Here is a 19,751-nt window from a genome sequence, read left to right as displayed (position 1 = left end):
TTTACAGGGAAGTATCCTTTACAGCAGAATTTCTTTATCGAGCTCTGCTAAGGACTTGTTATATCTCCGACTTCTAGTATTTTCTCGATCAAGTGGCATTACGAATCTTAAAGTTTAGGTTGTTACATGATATTTTTTGATGGATTATATCATTAGCTTATTTGAAGATCATTGTGACTTGGAGGGGGAGCTCTTCAAAGAGAAGAAGTGATTTGGTTTCTTTGTTATGAAATGGGTTTTTATGGTGGGCTTGGTTTTCATGAAGATTTTTTTGGGATTTTATTCGAAAATGAAGTTTAAAGACATTTCTTCAATGCTTGTTTATATATCCTAGAGCCCGTGTTTGAAGACTATTGAAGAATCAAGATTCGTGGATTGTTTCATCTATTCCTCGTTGCAAGATCTTTTTATTCACTAGATGCTTGTTTTGGAAGTTAAAGCATTGTCATCCATTCCATACTTTGAGGGGGAGATTGTAGGGTTTCAAAGCACTCCATGGATGATGGCAATGGGCCCCTTGATGAAGTGTAGGTCAAAAGCCCAAGACTTGTCTTTTCCCTATAAATAGTCATGTATTATTCATTATTAGGGTTAAGAGAGAGGCAAAATGTAGTCGCCACGTTGTGAGGTTTCTTATGTAGTGTTAGATTCTTTAGTGTATGCTGAAAGTGTAATCTATTCCTCATGTTTTGAATAAATCGAGTGATCATTCGACATATCTTCTTTGTTTGTGTTTGTTCTTATTTTCCGCATTTTGTTCATCAAATCACAATTAGGCTTTTAATCCCAACACGTCATAAGCTCCATCATCTCCGTTGGTGCTAATCGGTACGGTGCTTTCGCTATCGGTTTTGTTCCTGGTAACATGTCTATTCTGAACTCTACTTGTCTATCAGGTGGTAATTCGGGAAGATCTTCGGGAAAGACTTCCGGATAATCACACACCACTGGTATACTCTGCACCTCCTTTTTCTCCTTCTTTGCATCGATCACGAATGCCAAGTACGATGCACATCCCTTGGACAAACATTTCCTGGCTTTCATCAGGGAAATGATTCTAGAATTTACTCTGTGTTTGTCCCCATACACCATAAATGACTCTTTTCCGGGTGGGTTTACCCTTAGTATCTTCTTCCTGCAAAGAATCTTAGCATCGTTGGCGCTAAGCCAATCCATTCCCAGAACGATGTCAAAATCGCTCAACTCTATGGGCAACAACTCTTCATGGAATTCATTTTTGTTTAGGTCGATGATGATGTTCCTAATATGATCACTAACAGGTACGAATTTGCCACTGGCAACTTCCACAATTAGGGCATTATCAAGTTTATCTACAGGAAATGCTAGTTTCCCACCAAAGTTATGTGACACAAAGGAGTAGTTTGCTCCGGAATCAAACAGTATATTGGCAGACAAACCATTTACAAGGAAGGTACCTGAAGCAACATCTGATGCCTCCTTTGCAGCTTTGAGCGTCATCTGGAAGGCTTTGGCCTTCGACTTTGGTGGAATGTTGGGTCTTCCTGCCTCCTTCTTCCTCGGGGAGTCCCTTGAAATGTGCCCTTCCTCGTTGCACTCATAACAGACCTTCTTATTGAACGTGCACTCGTTGGCATAGTGCCCGGGCTTTCCACACTTGAAACAGGTGACCCCTCCGTCACATTTTCCTTTGTCCTTCTTCTTGCATTTGTCGCACCATTTTGCTTTGGCTCCTCCTCCTCTCGAACCAGACTTCGAGAATTTACTCTTCTTGCTGGACCTCGAGGATCCATCAAATTTCCTTTTCTCACCAACCTCAGCCCTCTCCATACCCCTTTCCTTCTGTTAGGTCTCCACATTCTTAGCTGCTCGAATCGCTGATTTTAGAGTGGTTGCCATCTTGATTGTCGGGCCAAAGTCGGCTAGGAGTACATTTGCGAACCTCTCAATTTTGGAGAGTTCGGTTGGCACTAGGTATGGAAATAACTTCATCTTCTCAGTGAATGCAGTAGCATAGTCGTCAATGCTCATCCTCCTCTTCAAGTTTTGGAACTCATTGTTCAAATCAATTAGATCTATCTCTGAACAGTACCGCATCTTCAGTTGTTCCAAGAACTCATTCCATGTCATCTTCAGGGCTTCTCCTCGCGAAATTGTATCCGCCAATAGCTTCCACCAGCTCAAGACTCCAGTTTTCAGTTGTCTTAGTGCGAAGACAGTCTTCTGTTTCTCGCTACAGCTGCATCTCTCGAACACCATCTCCATTTCGGAGATCCAATCCATAATCTCAACAGGGTTTGGGCTTCCTGAGAGATTTTGTGGCTTCGCACTCTAGAAATTCTTATACATCTGCCCATCCTTGTCGTTTCCCCTCTACGGGTCATTCCTTCGTTCTCCATGAGTCCGAACTTGACTCACATGGCGGCTATAGTTCCCTTCCTCTGATTGCTTAGGAATCAGCTCGGGTTGCTCAATGGGCATGGTAGGTTCGTCCCTATTTGCGTGTAACATCTGCCTCATTTCCTCCCTTTGTTCTGCTAACATAGCACGTATCATGGCTTGTACTCCAGCCATGGTGATTGGCTCGGGTGCAACTTCTACTACAACAGGTATTTGCTGAATCACTGGGGGTTGATTCCTATTCCCATTTGCATTCCCAGCTCCCATGCAGGTTCTTTCCATTTTGATCTATACACCGAATAAGGTGAATTTAGATCTTTATTTAGGATAGACGTTTAAATCGTCCTTATCGCTCCAAAATGTTTACATGCTAGTTCTAATATCGTAGTCGTACGTTTAGAATCCTAAACACATAAGGTTTCCAGATCCGGTCGGCAACAGACCATAGATCCGAACAAATAACAACATATAAGGCATAAATCATTTAGCACATAAAGAATATTAGGCATACTTTCCTAAATACGCTAGTGCTCACATCTCACAATCATCGCTTAGTATTCTAAGTTTAAGTCTAGAAATCCTACAAATCCCTATTTTCACGGCAAAAAAAAAGGATTTTGTTTATGCTTGTTTGAAAATCAGAGTAACATTTTACACAAAAGTGTTGCGGAATTTATTCCCAAAATAAAAATATGATAAAGATTTATCAAAGCATTTCCGTAGAAATGTATTTCATTAAAAAGACTCGGGATGTCATGTTCGATACAGATCAAAAGCATAAACAATACAATATAAGCCTTACTACATTATTTCATATATACAGGCCTATATCCATAATCCCTCATCCAAACACATCACATCTATGCTCGAACGCCACTACCTGTAATACACGAAACTGAGTGGGTCAGGCTTGGGAGCCTGGTGAGCACATAGGGTTTTCAACCCACAATAAATAAGTTATTTAATTTCATCAACCAACAATAACCCGATTACCCATTCCCGTTATTCTCACTTTACGTCCCTAAACACCTATCATCAGGGACCTAGCCTAAGAATCAACATCAGGATGGACACTACTACTAAGGGGATTCCTCAGCAATAAATGTCCTTAAGGCAACCATGAAGGGGATGGAGTACACCGGTGAACACATCGTTCACAAACACCTACAGGTTGCTAGCCTGCTAGCGTTCCACTAGATTGTCTAGAAGAGTCCGTGGTCGTCATCCATACTCCGCTAGATGACAGAATCAACAACAACAACAACATCGAGGCCTATCATCATTTTATCACACATCGTCTATTTCATCTACCCATGTTTTACCCCAACATTTTTGTAGATATAAAATACGTATACAGTTTATATCATTTAAAACATGTATAAAAATCTTTCATCGGCATAGACAGTAAGTATTCAAACAATATGCACATATAGCACGTAGTTTATATTAAATGCTTCATATCTATGTGTAAGATGAAAGTGACTATGTACTCACTTGGTAAGGTGGTGATTCCGAACTCAGACAACGCTTCGTTACTCTTAAAACAATTTCCTTTAACAAAACCTAGTATCAATACCATTAGGGTTTAGTCTAACGTTAACCGCGACTAATTAATAGTCTAGCTATTATTACTATTATATAAGCGTTAAACAACACTCTTATATAACTCATAATAATAACCCAAATAATTATTTTAAGGTCCTAATAATGTTACTATAATTAATTACAAGATATATTAAAAATAGCGTAGTCGTAGCTCAATTACAACGAGTTTTTATTAAAAAAACCGGCTTCGCTGGAGCAGCGTTTCCGAGCCGAAAGCTTTTCTTCTCGGAGCCGTTGGGCGCTCCGGGGCTTCCTTCTCGTGCTAGGGAGGTTCCCGAAACTTGGGAGGGGTTTAAGGAGGCTAGATAGAAGTTAGAGAGAGAAAGAAAGGTTATGGTGTGAAGAAATTATGAAGGATTCATCATTTATTTTTAGGGATTTTATTGTAGAGTAGCCACTAAGCTTCGTCCGTATCTTCCGTGTACGAGCTCCGTTTTCTATGTTATTTATTTTCACGCGTTGGTATTTACGAGTACTACAACTTTCATTTGGACATCTTCGGCTAATTCTCTTTCTATCTCAAATTTACAAAAGTTGTATCGTATTTATCGCGCTCGAAGAGTAGAGACTAAGCTTCGTCCATATCTTTTGCAAACGATCTCCGTTTTCGACGTTATTTATATCCACGCGTTGGTATTTACGAGTACTACAAATTTCATTTAGATCCCGTTGACTAATTATCTTTCTATCTCGGATTTACAAAACTGTATCGAATTCGCCACGCTCGAAGAGTAAGGACTAAGCTCCATCCATATCTTTCGCATACGAGCTCCGTTTTCGACTGTCTTTTTATCGTTTAACTCCTATTAACGATATTTTCATTTCTCGTTTAGATTATTTTGGCTGAAAATCGACCGATCTAAAATTCGAATTTCCAGGTTGTGCACTGTTATGCTAAATCTTAGAAAAATCATAACTTCCTCATACGAAGTCAGATTTGGGCGTTTTTTTATGGACGCTCTCGGTTTAACATATTCTACGACCTTCATTTAAATTGCTAAGGCTAAAGATCGCTCTATCGTAAATTCACTTTTTACGCTCCCCGGTGCCGTGCCGGTTTTGCCGCGAAGCTTCGACGGATCATAACTTCTTCGTTATAACTCGGGTTTCGGCATTCTTTATATATATATCCGGAATCCTTGTTTCGACCACTACAACTTTATGTAAGGATATCGGGTTTATCTGACACTTTAATTTTGACGCTTATTTTTATCATTTATTTATTATACATTTATAAATAAGTAATAAGCACATAAATGCATATAATTTACATAATACTCAAATAATTCATCTTTATTACTTCAAAAAGAGTTACATAGTTGAACTAGACTATTACACCGTCTACTACTGCTTAGCCCTAAAACACGGACGTTACAATAACCTATATTACCCACATCCAATTGAGTCTAAACCTTTCCTCCCTCAAAGCCCAAAGCCTTATGATAATCGATATTTGGGTCACAAACCCAAATTAAGAAACGACCCGAAATAGGGTGTTATACATTTGATCAAGAACCATAATAATGATTTATCAGAAGACATGATTTGCTAATAGGATATGATTTTTATTAAGGAAAATCGACATGTTCTTTAAATTTATTGAAGGATCAAATGATCAATTTGGTTATGTTGAATACCACTAAAAAAACTTTTTTCAAGGTTATAATATTTTTTGTTCTTCCATTGACATCTAATCTGAGGTAATGAATTCCTACATCATATGTTTGGATTATTGGGGTGTATATCTAATTATGACATATTGGGTTGTGTGATTTATTTATGTTATATCATTCTTCTCAAGTTCATCTGTGCCTTTTCTTTTGTCTTCTTCTAATCTGTTAGTTCACCTCCCTCAAATTCATCCTTGCCTTACATTCTTTATGTTTCATCGGAGTTTGATCTTTGTTTTGGGTTTTCCTACTTGTTAATTCTTTCATTTGGATTTGTTGTTTGAAAAAAGATGGTGGCTGGAGAAAAGATGGTAGCCGAAAAAATGGTGGTGACGGTGATATAATTGAAACAATAATTAAATTTGCTTAAAAAATAATGAAAACTATAAAAAAAAAAGTTTTACTATCTTTTAGTAATTAAGTTTTAGAGGACTATAATTTGGTAAATACTTTTTAAAAATATCATTATCTTGTACAAAACTCCACCTTGCCATCTTTGTTTTTAATGAACTTTATATGAAGTTGAAAAAAAAACAACACTATACATATGGACATATATAGTAAAGGCGATTACATCAAATAGCAAGAAATTCAGTTGTTTGTCAATATAAATTATTCATAATGGTAAAATATCTATACCTCTTTATCTATAATCAAAACAAACTTACAACGGAGAATAAAAGATGGTAGGTATTCTCCATATGGTTTTAAGCTTTCTTGTTTTTTCTCATAGTTTGGTCGAGAGTGGTTGGTTCTTTCCAAATTTAACTTATAATCCTGAAACAGACTATTTATGTATTTATGAACCTTTGTTGCTTCATAAGGCGACAACCTTATTTCAAAAAGCTTACAAAATTTTGCATTGTACTCTCTTATGATTATATTTTCTTTCTTCAAATCCATGAAGTTTCTTTCAAGCTCACATTAATCTTTCATGCAAAATCTTTCCTTTAACCTATCCAAGAATTCATCCCACGTCATATTCCTAGCACATTTAGCTTCACATTTTCCGTGAAATCTAGCCACAAATCGAGTGCATATTTTTAAAGCATAATTTCTACAAAATTCACCCTTTGATTATCCAAGAATTGACAAGCATAAAATGACATGTCCATTTCAACTAGGGATGTAAATAGGGGCAAACGGGACTGTGATTGCATCCCCCACCCCACCCTTGAAATTTCCTCATTCCCACGATCCCGCCCTGTACCCAAAATTTCTAGTCTCCCCACCCCCACCCCGCCCCCGAATTCATGGATTACCCCCACCCTCGTCCCCGTTTCCCTGCCCACGATTGATTTTGGGATAATTTTTATTGGTCTTAAAAAAGCTATTCTTTTTGATTAAAAATATTTATTTATAACATTATTTAACATGTTAAAAACAAAAATGTTGCTACTTCTTAAAAACATTATAGTAACAACTTAAAAACATGATTTTTTGTTGACTTTTGGAAGCTCAAAATCATTGTTTTATATTATATTATATTATATATATATATATATATATATATATATATATATATATATATATATATATATATATATATATATATATATATATTACATGTTAAAAACAAAAATGTTGCTACTTCTTAAAAACATTATACTAACAACTTAAAAACATGATTTTCTGTTGACTTTCGGAAGCTCAAAATCATTGTTATATATATATATATATATATATATATATATATATATATATATATATATATATATATATATATATATAAAATAAATAAATAATAACAATGATTTTGAGCTTCCGAAAGTCAACAAAAAAAATCATGTTTTTAAGTTGTTAGTATAATGTTTTTAAGATGCAGCAACATTAGCGGGGCCCCCATGGGGGTTCGGGACGGGACTGCCTACCCCTGTCTCCACCCCCGAAATTAAAACGGGGGTTGAAATTGCCCCACCCAGTTGTTTTAACAAATATCCCCCATATGGGATCGGGGCCCCACGGGTTCAGGGTCCCACGAGACTTTTGACATCCCCAATTTCAACAATCTATTTGTAGATTATAATAGGATCTACAATTCCATTATAGGTGGGAGGCTTAGACATACTAAAATCCTTGTAGCTGCACTTTCTCTTCATAATTTCATCTTCTTTTGGCAAGATCTCAGTTGTAGGTTCACTTCCTATGCTTCTGTAATATCTATTAAATTTTCCTCAACTCGCTTTATGTCCCACAATTGGAGGGTTCTCTCCAAACATTCTTCTAATTTCACTTCCTAGCCTGTTTTCTTGTCCTTCTAACATTTCTTGCATCTTTACATTCATCTTCTGGTCTTCTTTAGTTATCATCCTGGTCATCGTTGCGGTCATCATTTCTTAAATGTGTCTAACATAGTTGGCTTATTTTGTTCAACCATATTTTGTTCCACATTATCTCCTTCTATGGTTAGGGCACGACTTCATGTTCTTACTATTATGAGAAACTTACATGTTAGTTCTAATATAATGCTTATACATTTAGAAACCTAAACAAATAAATTTCACTTTCCAAATTAAGGTCACTACTCACTACCAGAAAATTTCTAATTCAACTAGATCACTTATAGTTTAGGTCTAAACATTAATTCTAGTACCTAGTTCACGTAAACACATGCTTTGAAACTAAACTGAAACACCCCTAACATGGTTTATTTTAAATAACTTTTATTAAAATCATCTCAAAGTAATTTCAAAATTTTAACATGCAGAAAACGATCCCAAATAATTTTTTAAAATCATTTTTCATACTACAAATGTAGAATTCGGTCCCAAAGTCTAAATGAAATATAACTTGTAAACATTTCTTGGAAACATCATGTGAGAGTGTAACAATCAAATCAAAAGAAAATATTTAAGTCAATACTAATCTTTACAAAAAACTAAAATTCTTCTAAATTATCTGAAGATTTTAAGTCTTCAGTAGTGGTTTAGGCTATGGGGAGTAATCGTCTACTTCTAACCTATAAAAGTTATTAACATAGTGGTTTAGGCTATGCGGAGCCTAGTAAGTACGAATCCCAAGAGTTAGTCATTAGTGAATTGTATATAAATGAACACGCAGTCTGCTTATAAAATGATCAAACTCATACCTCATTAAAATCAACAAAAACATCAAAACTCAAAGTTAGGGGAAAACATAACATAAATCAAATTACCTTGTCATCACCATAAAATATCATATAATTAATTTAAAACAATAAGCATTATATAACTTTAAGTATGCAATGCAACTAAGTGCCAAAAAAAACAAGTCATGTCGTGTTATCTCATTCTCAACGATTCTAACATTTTTCTAACTCTTATTCCTTTCTCAAACTTTTTAATCACTCTCAAACATTCTTAATTTCTCATCATTCTTAATCTTGTTATCACTCCATTTTCTATCCAATCTATCTAAGATATAAACCTCTTGTAACGTCCGCAAGATAGGGCCAGTTGGTTAAAGAATAATAGGATAATTATTCATCACGAAGATAAAAAATGGATGTTTATTTATAGAAGATTATTTAGGATAAATAATTTAAACAAAAGTCATAGTAATTGTTAAAGCGAGAACGTGCATACATAGAACATCCAAATCTGGCTTCATATAAGGAAGTTTTGAATTTTTAAAGTTTTAGTATAGTAGTGTGCGACTCAGAAACCGAAATTAAGAACTGTTGATTGTTAGGAAAAACAGTCTCAACAGGAGTTGAAGATCTATTCAATGCATATCCATTGATATAAAGATAGTCGAAAATGGATATCGTATGAGAGAGTTATAATATTTATACGGACTTTAACAGTTTAAGCGTTTAAAAATATAACTTTAAAAATGAAGTGGGAATTAGCCAACAAAGTCTAAATCAAAGTTGTAGATCTCATCGATAGCCACACGTGAATATAAAGAACACCGAAAGTGGAATGCATATGAAGAAGTTACAGAATTTACAAAATCTGCATTTTGTGCGGAACACACTTTTGGAAGGTGGCGACGCGGACCAAGAGAAGCTGACACATGACACAAAAACGATAGGAGAGAGGTAATGCTAAGTGTGCGTTGTGCTCCTTGAACTGTGCGGCTTGTCATATGCAAAATCTGACTATAACTAGTAGGCAACCCCTCATTGTTTCCGCACACCTTTCTAAATTCCCTCTTAACTTCTTAAGCCCGATTTTGAGGTCCTCCTTCAAGGTTTCAGGGTATCTTAGTGAAACTCTTGGTATCTAGGCTTATCAAGTAAAAAGCTCTCGAGTCGGAGTTCTGACAGTGTAATTTCTGGCTTTATCGCTAGAAAATCTCTGTAAGTTAAGCTACATTTATTTTAATTCTAGTTTAACTTATATTTATATTCACAGTCCTTATTATGAATCTATAAATAAGATTTTCCAGTAAGTCCATGTTATAATACTGATTGATCAACGTATGGGGGTGATGTCTAGGCTAGAGTTAATGAGGTGTTTAAAATGAGATTTCCAAACAGTATAGTCTGTATACCAAATGGGCCCTACCTCCGATATAATATTACTTGGTTGCTCCTTATCATCTATAGATCAGTAGAGATTAGGATTGTTGAGGAATTTAGACTAGTGTACTAACGATGTAGGAACCAATACTATTGTACTAACGATGTAGAAATAGTACTAGCTTACTAACGATGTAGGAATACTACTAGTTTACTAACAATGTAGTCATCTAACAAAGAATAGGTGATGACCACAGACTATTCAAGGCAATCCCATGGAACACATGCATGTTTATAACATGTAGGTGATGGACTATGTGTCCATTTTATGTACTCTACTTCCTATTAGCATGTATTATGGAGAAATCCCTGAAACAATATTGTCAACAATGAAGATTATGAAGATCCTTAGAATAGATCCTTGGCAATGAATATATAATGAAACTTATTGACATGTATTGCAGAGAAATCCTTGAAACAATATTGTCAGCAACGATGACTTTGATGATCATTAGGGTAGGTTCTTAGGGACGAAGGAAGAAAACGGGGATGAGTAACTGGGTTAACTGTTGGTGTGAAATAGACAATTAAAAATAATAATATGATTATTACGGGTTGAAAACCATATGTACTCACCGGGTATCCCAACTTGACCTACTCAATTTCTTTATATAACAGTTAGTGGTACGAAGATATATGATGTTTGGATCTGATGATAGATTCAAGGAAGTATAGGCCATTAAATGTCGTAAGGACAGTAATAACTATGTTTATGCTTATGTTTCTTGTATCAGTTATGACATCCCAAGTTTTTAATAAATCAATGAAAACATTTCTTTAGAAATACTTTTTATGGGATAAATTTAGTAATATAAAGAATATTTGTTTTTAAATAAGCATAAACAAAAAAGGTCTTTCTGACTATGAAAATTAGGATCTCACGGTTGGTATCAGAGCATTAATTTAAGTGAACTAAGAGTTTTAGGTATTTATAGACTTAAAATTAGAATGTTAAGAGATGATCATGAGACGTGTGTCCATTTTATTTTAGGCAGTATACCTTAATTGAAACAAGTACTAGCTTAATTTAGGATAAGATGCCTAATTTGTTGTTATGTGCTAAATTATTTATAGCATGCTTTAGGTTGCCTAAATTGCTATTGCTTGATTAGATTTAAGGTTTTTTTTTTTGCTGACATGGATTTTGAAACTTTATGTGTTTAGCATTCTAAACATTTAATTACTGTATTAAAATTGGAATATAACTTTTTCGGGGTCATAAGGAGGATTATGCATCTAATAATAACTAAAACCTTCTCTGTCATAATATACCCATGAATTATGGTACCCTGAATGATTGTTGTGGTATACAGAACATCATGGTAAGGACACAAAGTGGATTAGGAAACGATAATGGAAACTGACAACCTAAGCCTGGTGTGAATTAGCGTGCACCTGAAGACGTGCCAATATTTGAATATGCCACGATGACAAGAATCCAAGCAATGATTCGGGACATGTTAGTCAAGCAAAGGGAGGAGATGAGACAACTTCTACTAAATAATAGGGATGAACCCACTACACTAGTTGTGCAACCTGATCAGAATGAGGAATAGTCAGAGAAAGGAAACTATAGTTGAACTGTTAGCCAAGATGAACCACAAACGGTTAAGAGGAACAACCCTGATGAGGAAATTAAAAAAGACGGTGCAAGTACAAGGACATCATGGCTTTCAAACCACCAATTCTTTCTAAGAGCCCAACACTAGTGGAGGTTATGGACTGGATCGTTGAAATGAAGATGGTGTTTGAGAGCTACGACTGTAACAACAAACTGGAGACCGTGTTCATGGTCAGACAGCTAAAACCTGGAGTATTAAGCTGGTGGAAGCTGTTGGATGATAATATGCCGAAGGGAGAAGCCATTAAGATGTATTGGGAGAACTTCCTCGAGGAGTTAAAGATGCAATATTGATCTGAAGAAGATGTTCTGGAGATCAACAATGAATTTCAGGATCTAAAGAAAAGAAAGATGAGTATCAACGAGTATGCTGTAGTTTTCACTGAAAAGATGAAGTTAGTTCCTATCTTGGTTCCTACCGAACTTTTCAAAGTAAACAAGTTTGCTATTGGACTACCAGGGGATTATGGGCCAACAATGAAACTAGCAACCACTTTGAAAGTATCCCTCTGGGCCGCTAAGAATGTAGAGACCCAGATAAGGGAAAAGGGTCTGGAAAGAGTAGATACTGGAGAGAAAAGGAAGCTTCAAGTATCTTCAAAATCCAATAAGAAAAGTAGATTCTCGAAGTCTGATCCCAATGACAAGAAGTATGGGGGTAACAATGAAGTCAAGTGGTGTGAGTAGTGTAAGAATAAGTACTTTGGGAGATGTGACAGAGAAGTGACTTTCTATAAGTGCGAAAGGGTTGGTCAATATTCCAAAGATTTTACATTCGATGATAGGGTATGTTACAAATGTGGAGATAAGGGACATATTTCAAGGAATTTCTTAAAGAAAAATGAAGTAGCAAGGTTGAATGCACCATTAAAGCCACATGTAAAAGCATACCATATGATCCTTGATGAAGCAAACGTCGCTACATGAGTAAAGAAGAAGGGAGTCGTGCTTTCGGAGTTCAAGATATGGAGTGGTCATTTTGTATATGTTGGGTTTTTTATACTACAACATACTTTGGTGCACATACAACCCTAAATGCTTTGGATCTATGTTTTCTCTAATTCTACATGTAAAATTGTTACCAAAGCATTAAGCCTACAACTAGCATACAATTGACATAAACAACATTAAAATGAGTTATAGAATTACCTCTTGTTGTAGCTTGTAGTTTTGGCCGTTAAGAACTTAGCACGTCAAGTGTGATGCCTCAAATTGTTTGCAAACACCAAGAACAAAGGAGGACTTTTGAGATAGAATATCCTTGCATAAAATCGGCTCAAATGAAGTCTTAGAACATATGTAGTAACCGATTTTAGCTATAGGGTGACACACACACACACACACACACACACACACACATATATATATATATATATATATATATATATATATATATATATATTGTACGATTCTAAGAGTCATGGTTAAACCCTAATCCATACCCTTGGGCTTATTATCCATGATCCATGATCCATATTGACTAACTCTTTATGGATTCTTTCATAAACATAGTCCATCATGTATCATAAGCCCAAACTATATATATATATATATATATATATATATATATATATATATATATATATATATATATATATATATATATATATATGTATGTATGTATATGTATATATAAAACTATTTTACACAATTAGACCCCATTAATCTAATTAGTCTCTTTTGATCACTAAATTAATTCCAAATTAATTCCAAATTAATTCTTGATCAATACTAATTAAATAACATGATTTCATATTAATAAATTAGAACTTATAATATATTAATAAATCATAAATAATCTCTTCTCAAAAGTCCATCCTATCAAATTGCTCTGGTGAAGGCAACCCAAATGGACCATGCTACTCTCGGGTCAAGTACATACCAATTATAGTTATGGGCTTAGACACCTAATCCAACAGTCTCTTACTTGGATAAGTCTATTAACTATTATTGCAAATATGACTCCACAACCCGACTAGCAATCGTAGCTCTTAAAAGTCGTTGTCGAACTCTGAGCTAGTCAATGACGCATCCATTAGATAAGGGATCATATATTCATCCATTCTACAAAAAAATCATATGGACTGAGACATGGATTATAATTATTCTCTCTATCCATCTGTCATTTCTCGATTTCAGATTTACGACAACCGACTAATTGAACAAATCAAATCAGTCCAGGCTTGGCCAGGCACTTAGGTTTGTCACCACTAAATCATCGAGGGGCCCACATATATCACTTTTATTCCTCTAAGGGTAAAAGGAATGGATAAATTTCGACTCATATGCTTGCTATATTTACTCATCAAATCACACACAACAATGCGTTTTATAACACCAAGTTACTGATGCATTTATACATCATCAATGTGCAACTAATTTGTAAGCTACAACTCACAAGTCTTTGTATTAATAATATAAGATATTATCGTCTCACAATCACTCGTGATAAAATCCATGAAGTGATTCAGATGAGCATGGGTTTAATCCAATACTCGAATTTTATTCCAGGAGTACTCATGAACACTGCATCAAACTTGTGTTATGTCTATAACACCTAGACAATCTACAATCAGATTCATGACAGTCTTGCCTCAATACCTACTTCCAAAGTATTATCAAGACAAACACTTCACACAATTGGTCTTAGTTCGTCTTTTTCTTATCCAAAACAACATAACTTACCAATTTCAAATATACAAGAGTAAGAAATATTTTACTCTACATTTGATGAGCGTTATAAACCTTTCTTAAGACCATGTCACTCAAGTTACAATCTTGGAGTATGACTCTAAGACTTGATTTTTGAATGAAGTATGATTTATCTTCTTGATTTAACCATTTCAACAATTCATGATTCCTCTTCTTATATATACAAATGCACTAAGATGTCCTTAGAGAATCAATTACGATATGGTTTCATAATCACTAAGATAATCATAAAACACGATACTCAAGTACTCTCCCTTCTTTTCATATTGGAGAAACTTTATCTTTCTGCCTAATTTGATTCTTCTTATTCGTTCTGCTATACATTCAAACTTTTCCAATGGTTCGGAATTACACTTAATCTTGTAAGTATAACCTTATTTACTAAACTTTAGTAAATCATCACGAATAGACTTATCGTTCTTTGTGGTGGACCTGACCAACGCACAACCAAGTGTACCCGATCCCCTAGTCCTTCACTTTACTCACATATACATGTGAACAAGGAATTAGTCTTAATTTCCCAAAGATGAAGTTCTCATTCATCACACGATACAAGTTGCATGATTTCAAGTTTCTATCCAACTGAAACTTGGATGATGAGAATCTTTCCTAATTTGGTAAATCTTGACACTACCACAAACGAAAGAATCAAATCCACTTTCCAATATTGCTATTAATGGAAACATATAAACAACAATTTTGATAAATGCCATTGTAAGGAAACTTAAATAAGATAAAAATAAAAAACTTTTCTTTATTTATAAAAGTGCAGAAAACTTGTCCTTATAATGCAAATAAATATGAAAACTATGTTGTTATCTATTCCTAAGCAATCTGTCATAACTCTTAAACAGCAGCTCAAAATTCTGATCATTGAACCATGCGATCGAAATCCATATCTTCACGATCTGAATCAGCTTACTCTTCCTTTAAGCTTCCTTTCATTTCTTCGATTCTACAAAACATCAATATGTAATTACGTTACATCATGTATTAAGAATCTCCAAATAGGAACTTAATAGAGTTAGACAGTGGACTTTACCTGAAGTAGAGTAAAACATTTTGACATTACCGTCCTTGCGATCTTTCAGGTAAATATGGCAGCTTCGCAACCAATTCCCCTTCTCTTGGCAATAGAAACAAAAAGACTCTTTTGGAATTGTACAAGGGACTATCTCAGACTTAGCCTTTCTCTTTACCATTCGGTCAAATGACTTGACCATGGCCGATCCCTTTCCATTAGGAAGAGAAATCTTATCTGGACATCCAATGTTGCAATTTTCAATGTCCATGGAAGTTTGGGAAGTAGATCTTCCAACCAAATTTGCATTACCATTGTGCCAACTCATTGCTGGTTCAGCAGCAACAAGCAAATAGGTAAGATCGATAAGGGTCATGTCGTGATCTATCATATAGTAGTCCTTAATGAACTCACTATACGGCTCAGGGAGTGACTGAAGAACCCAGTTAACAACCAACTTCCTCGACACAATGACTCCTAACATTCCCAGCCTGTCAATGTGTGACTTCATCTCCAAGACATGTGCACACATAGACCTTCCATCTTAGTGTTCACTAGCCAATAGGGCTTGAGTGACCTTAAACTTTTCAAGTCTTTGAACTTGTGGATCAGGGAGAATTACTGGAGGAGGTGGAGGAAGAGAAGTTCAACTACAGCACAAAGAAGGGATTAATATTTCACCTTGATCGTCTTTGTGGAATATCATCTTTATGAAGAAAGCTTTTTCCAAAAGGATAAGGTAGACCATAGTTGTCAGAACAAGACATCTAAAAGGGAGAAATTAAAGTTTAGTTGATTTAAGTTCTTAATATAACACCAAAATGAATTATTAAGGCTAGGACCCAACACAATATTCTACAATTTGGAAGAGGGATGTCATAATCCAATTGTAAAATATTTGAAGGTAGGTAAATGCCGATTTACCAATTTCCACCATGAAAAACGAAATTGATTATTAAGTTTTAAATGAATTAAAATTCCTAGATTCTTTTAGATTCATTGAACTTTTCAATGACATGTTTAAATCTCGATTGTGCCCTTCAGGTTTGTGACTGGGATGCCGAGGATCACAAACAAGGTGTGAATAACCATGCAAATGTGCTTGGTACTCTTAATGTTACATATCACCTAATCAATGTGTCGGTTAACCGCACACACTCCATTGATCTATGATTAACATCAAGCTACCTTTTGACACACATTGTCAGTCCCATATTAGTGCGTCTGTTAACCGCACACGCTGTAACACCCCCAATTCTGGTATGATATTTATATTTTTCTTATTGTTATTTTCTTCAAGTTCTAAGGAGAACTCGACGAGTCGGTATCTGGACTCATCGAGTAGAGTCGGGAATTTGAGCACGTTTAAGTTGGCGACTCGGCGAGTCTATATTCCGGGCTCGGCGAGTCCACCAGCCTGGGCGAAACCCTAATTTCAAGGGTTTGCACCCTATTTAAACAACTTTTGGGGCCTCAGGTCAGCCCCCATCACCCCTCAGAGCATCTTTCTCGAAACCCTAGAGCCCTCTTTTCATTTTGTGTGTTTTTGGTGTGTTGTTTGAAGATTTTGAGAGATAAAGGAAGGTAGATCAAGAAGATAAGAAGGAGATCCTAGATCCTTGAGGAATTTCAGAAGAAAGTAAGGTATATCTTGGCCCTTTTCTATTTCTATGCTTAAATCTCCTTTTTGAATCCATTAAAGCCATTCTTGGACCATTTCTTGGCTTAATAGAAGCATAGAGGACTTATGGAGTTGATTAGCCTTCGGATCTAGCTAGATTTGAACTCCAGAAGCTTAGATCTAACACCTTTAGGGATCCTTTTTGCATGAAAGCTCTAGATCTACTATTATAGTGTGCTTTGAACCTTAAAACCTTCATTTGATGTTATTTACACGTAAAGTTGGAAACTTTACGTGTAAATCAAGTCCCAGGAACCCAGATCTATTAATGGTATGGACTGGTTTCAAGCAGAATCGAGTATATAATGTTTGCATGCATACGACTCGGCGAGTCGAATCACGAGTCCCCTGTGTTTCTTTTTCGAGTTATGCCGAGTGGAACCAGTGAGTGAGAGGTGGACTCGGTGAGCTAGAGGGTTAGACTCATTCGTGGAAGAACTCGGCGAGTCAATGCCCTGACTCAGTGAGTCCAAGGCAATCTTCATACTTCAAGAACAGACTCGACGAGTTGTTCATACAACTCGGCGAGTCACAGCTAGAATGATCATCAGATGAAGGAGAACTCGACGAGTTGTTCATACAACTCAGCGAGTCGGATGCAGATTGTTAGAGTATTAGTAGTGACGAGGAACTCGCCGAGTTTGCGCCAAAACTCGACGAGTAGCAGCGAGTGGAATCGAGAAAGTAAGAGTAAGGACTCGACGAGTTGGCGACCCAACTCGACGAGTCAGGTCAACTGAGTGTTGACTGTGACAGTTAGTTTGACTTAAACCAGGGGTAGGGAAGTCATTTTACCCTCAGTATTATTATCAGTATCTGATTGATGGTGCTCATGGATATTGTAGCCGGGGTGAAACTGGAGCCGCAGCAGACAGATTCTAGAGCAGTCCTTTCAGCAGCTAGGCTACGAGGTGAGTTATCCTTCCAGTAGGAACGGATCTAATGCCACAATGCCGGCCCGTTTAAGTTAGCAGTAGTTTTCGGACTTTGGACCGATGCACTTGTTAGTATGTTTGATGTCTTCGTGACTCAGACAGAATAATGTGTTACGTGTTCCGGGATACGGTCCGATGCAGTATGCAGTATATGTGCTTATGCTAGATGATATGTGTTATGCTAGTTGATATGTGCTTATGATATGCTATGATCGTTCAGTTCCGGACTTCGGTCCGATGCAGCTAGTTCTGGACTTTGGTCCGATGCGGTCAGTTCCGGACTTCGGTCCGATGCAGCTAGTTCCGGACATCGGTCTGATGCAGGGGACAAGGTACCATTCAGTTCCGGACTGCGGTCTGATGCAGTTTCTGGGCTTCGGCCCGATGCAGTGGGCAAGGCCCGGTACTTGTTTATATGTTATTGTATGGTATGTGGTAGTTTGGGGGAGCTCACTAAGCTTCGTGCTTACAGTTTCAGTTTTGGTTTCAGGTACTTCCGCAAGTAAAGGGAAGAGCTCGGGATGATGGCATCGCACACGCCACAGTTTCAGTCTTTAACCTGGGAGTTTGTTTGATTTGTAGTTTGATTTGATTCAGCTGTTTCACGACATTTTATTACGAGTTGAGATATTTGACGTAGGGTTTTTATAATATGACAATCCGTATATGATTTTTATTACTATTTAAACAAAACTTTTGGGTCGTAACTAAGGGATGTTACAAGTTGGTATCAGAGCCTTGGTTTGAGGGATTCGGATACACTCTCAGGTGTGTCTGAACTCAAACTAAGGGAAAGATAAAAAGATTTTCAAAAGGAAAATGTTTTCGAAAGAAATTTTTTGAAGAGCGCTTAGAAAGAAAAGTGTTTTGAAAACAAGATAAGGGTGTGGTGCATGCGATCAGCCGAGCTCATGTAAGTACTCCCAAATTACCCATACAAGTTTATATTATGATCAATTGTTTCAGTTTCAGTAGAACAGTATGCTAGCATAGGACGAAGGATCTAGGAGGATACCTTATGTGCCTGCTTTGTGTGTTCTAGTTTTATGAGAATTGCATGTTAGCATCAAGTAGACAACACTAGGATATCCTGTTTAGGTTATGCCTGATAGCACGAGCTTAGCATTATATGCTAGTACAGTTTCTCATTACGAGGATAGAATTGCTTGAGTAGTTTCTGTGTCCGAATGCTACTTGCTTTGTGCTTTGTGGGACACTGAGTGATGGGAGTTAGCCGTTAGGTGAATGGCCACATCACATGTGAACAGGGTCGAATAATCTCAGAGTATTGGATTTGGCCATACTGCGTAACTCTTGTTTGAGTCTAACCGTTGTGGGGACGAGTTCTGTACTCAAAGGATTATCTGAGCCTCGCCACATGTGATGGCATTCATGTAATGACTAATTGGCATCACTAGGAGGCCTTCAGCAGCTGAGGACTGGTAAGGATTGATTCAGATATTTCCCTAGGGCAAGCCTAGGATGAGTGTAGTAGAGATCAGCAGCAGTAGTAGTGGTCGGGTGGAGTCGAGGCAGTCCTTGGGGAAAGTACGGATAGATGTGGAAGGTAGTAGGGGCCCATACTACTGGAAGCAGAGGATCTGTACTCGAATCAAGGAAGGC

This window comes from Lactuca sativa, chromosome 9 (genome assembly GCF_002870075.4).
Source record: "Lactuca sativa cultivar Salinas chromosome 9, Lsat_Salinas_v11, whole genome shotgun sequence".
NCBI lineage: Eukaryota > Viridiplantae > Streptophyta > Magnoliopsida > Asterales > Asteraceae > Lactuca > Lactuca sativa.
Note: the sequence above shows the minus strand (reverse complement) of the source record.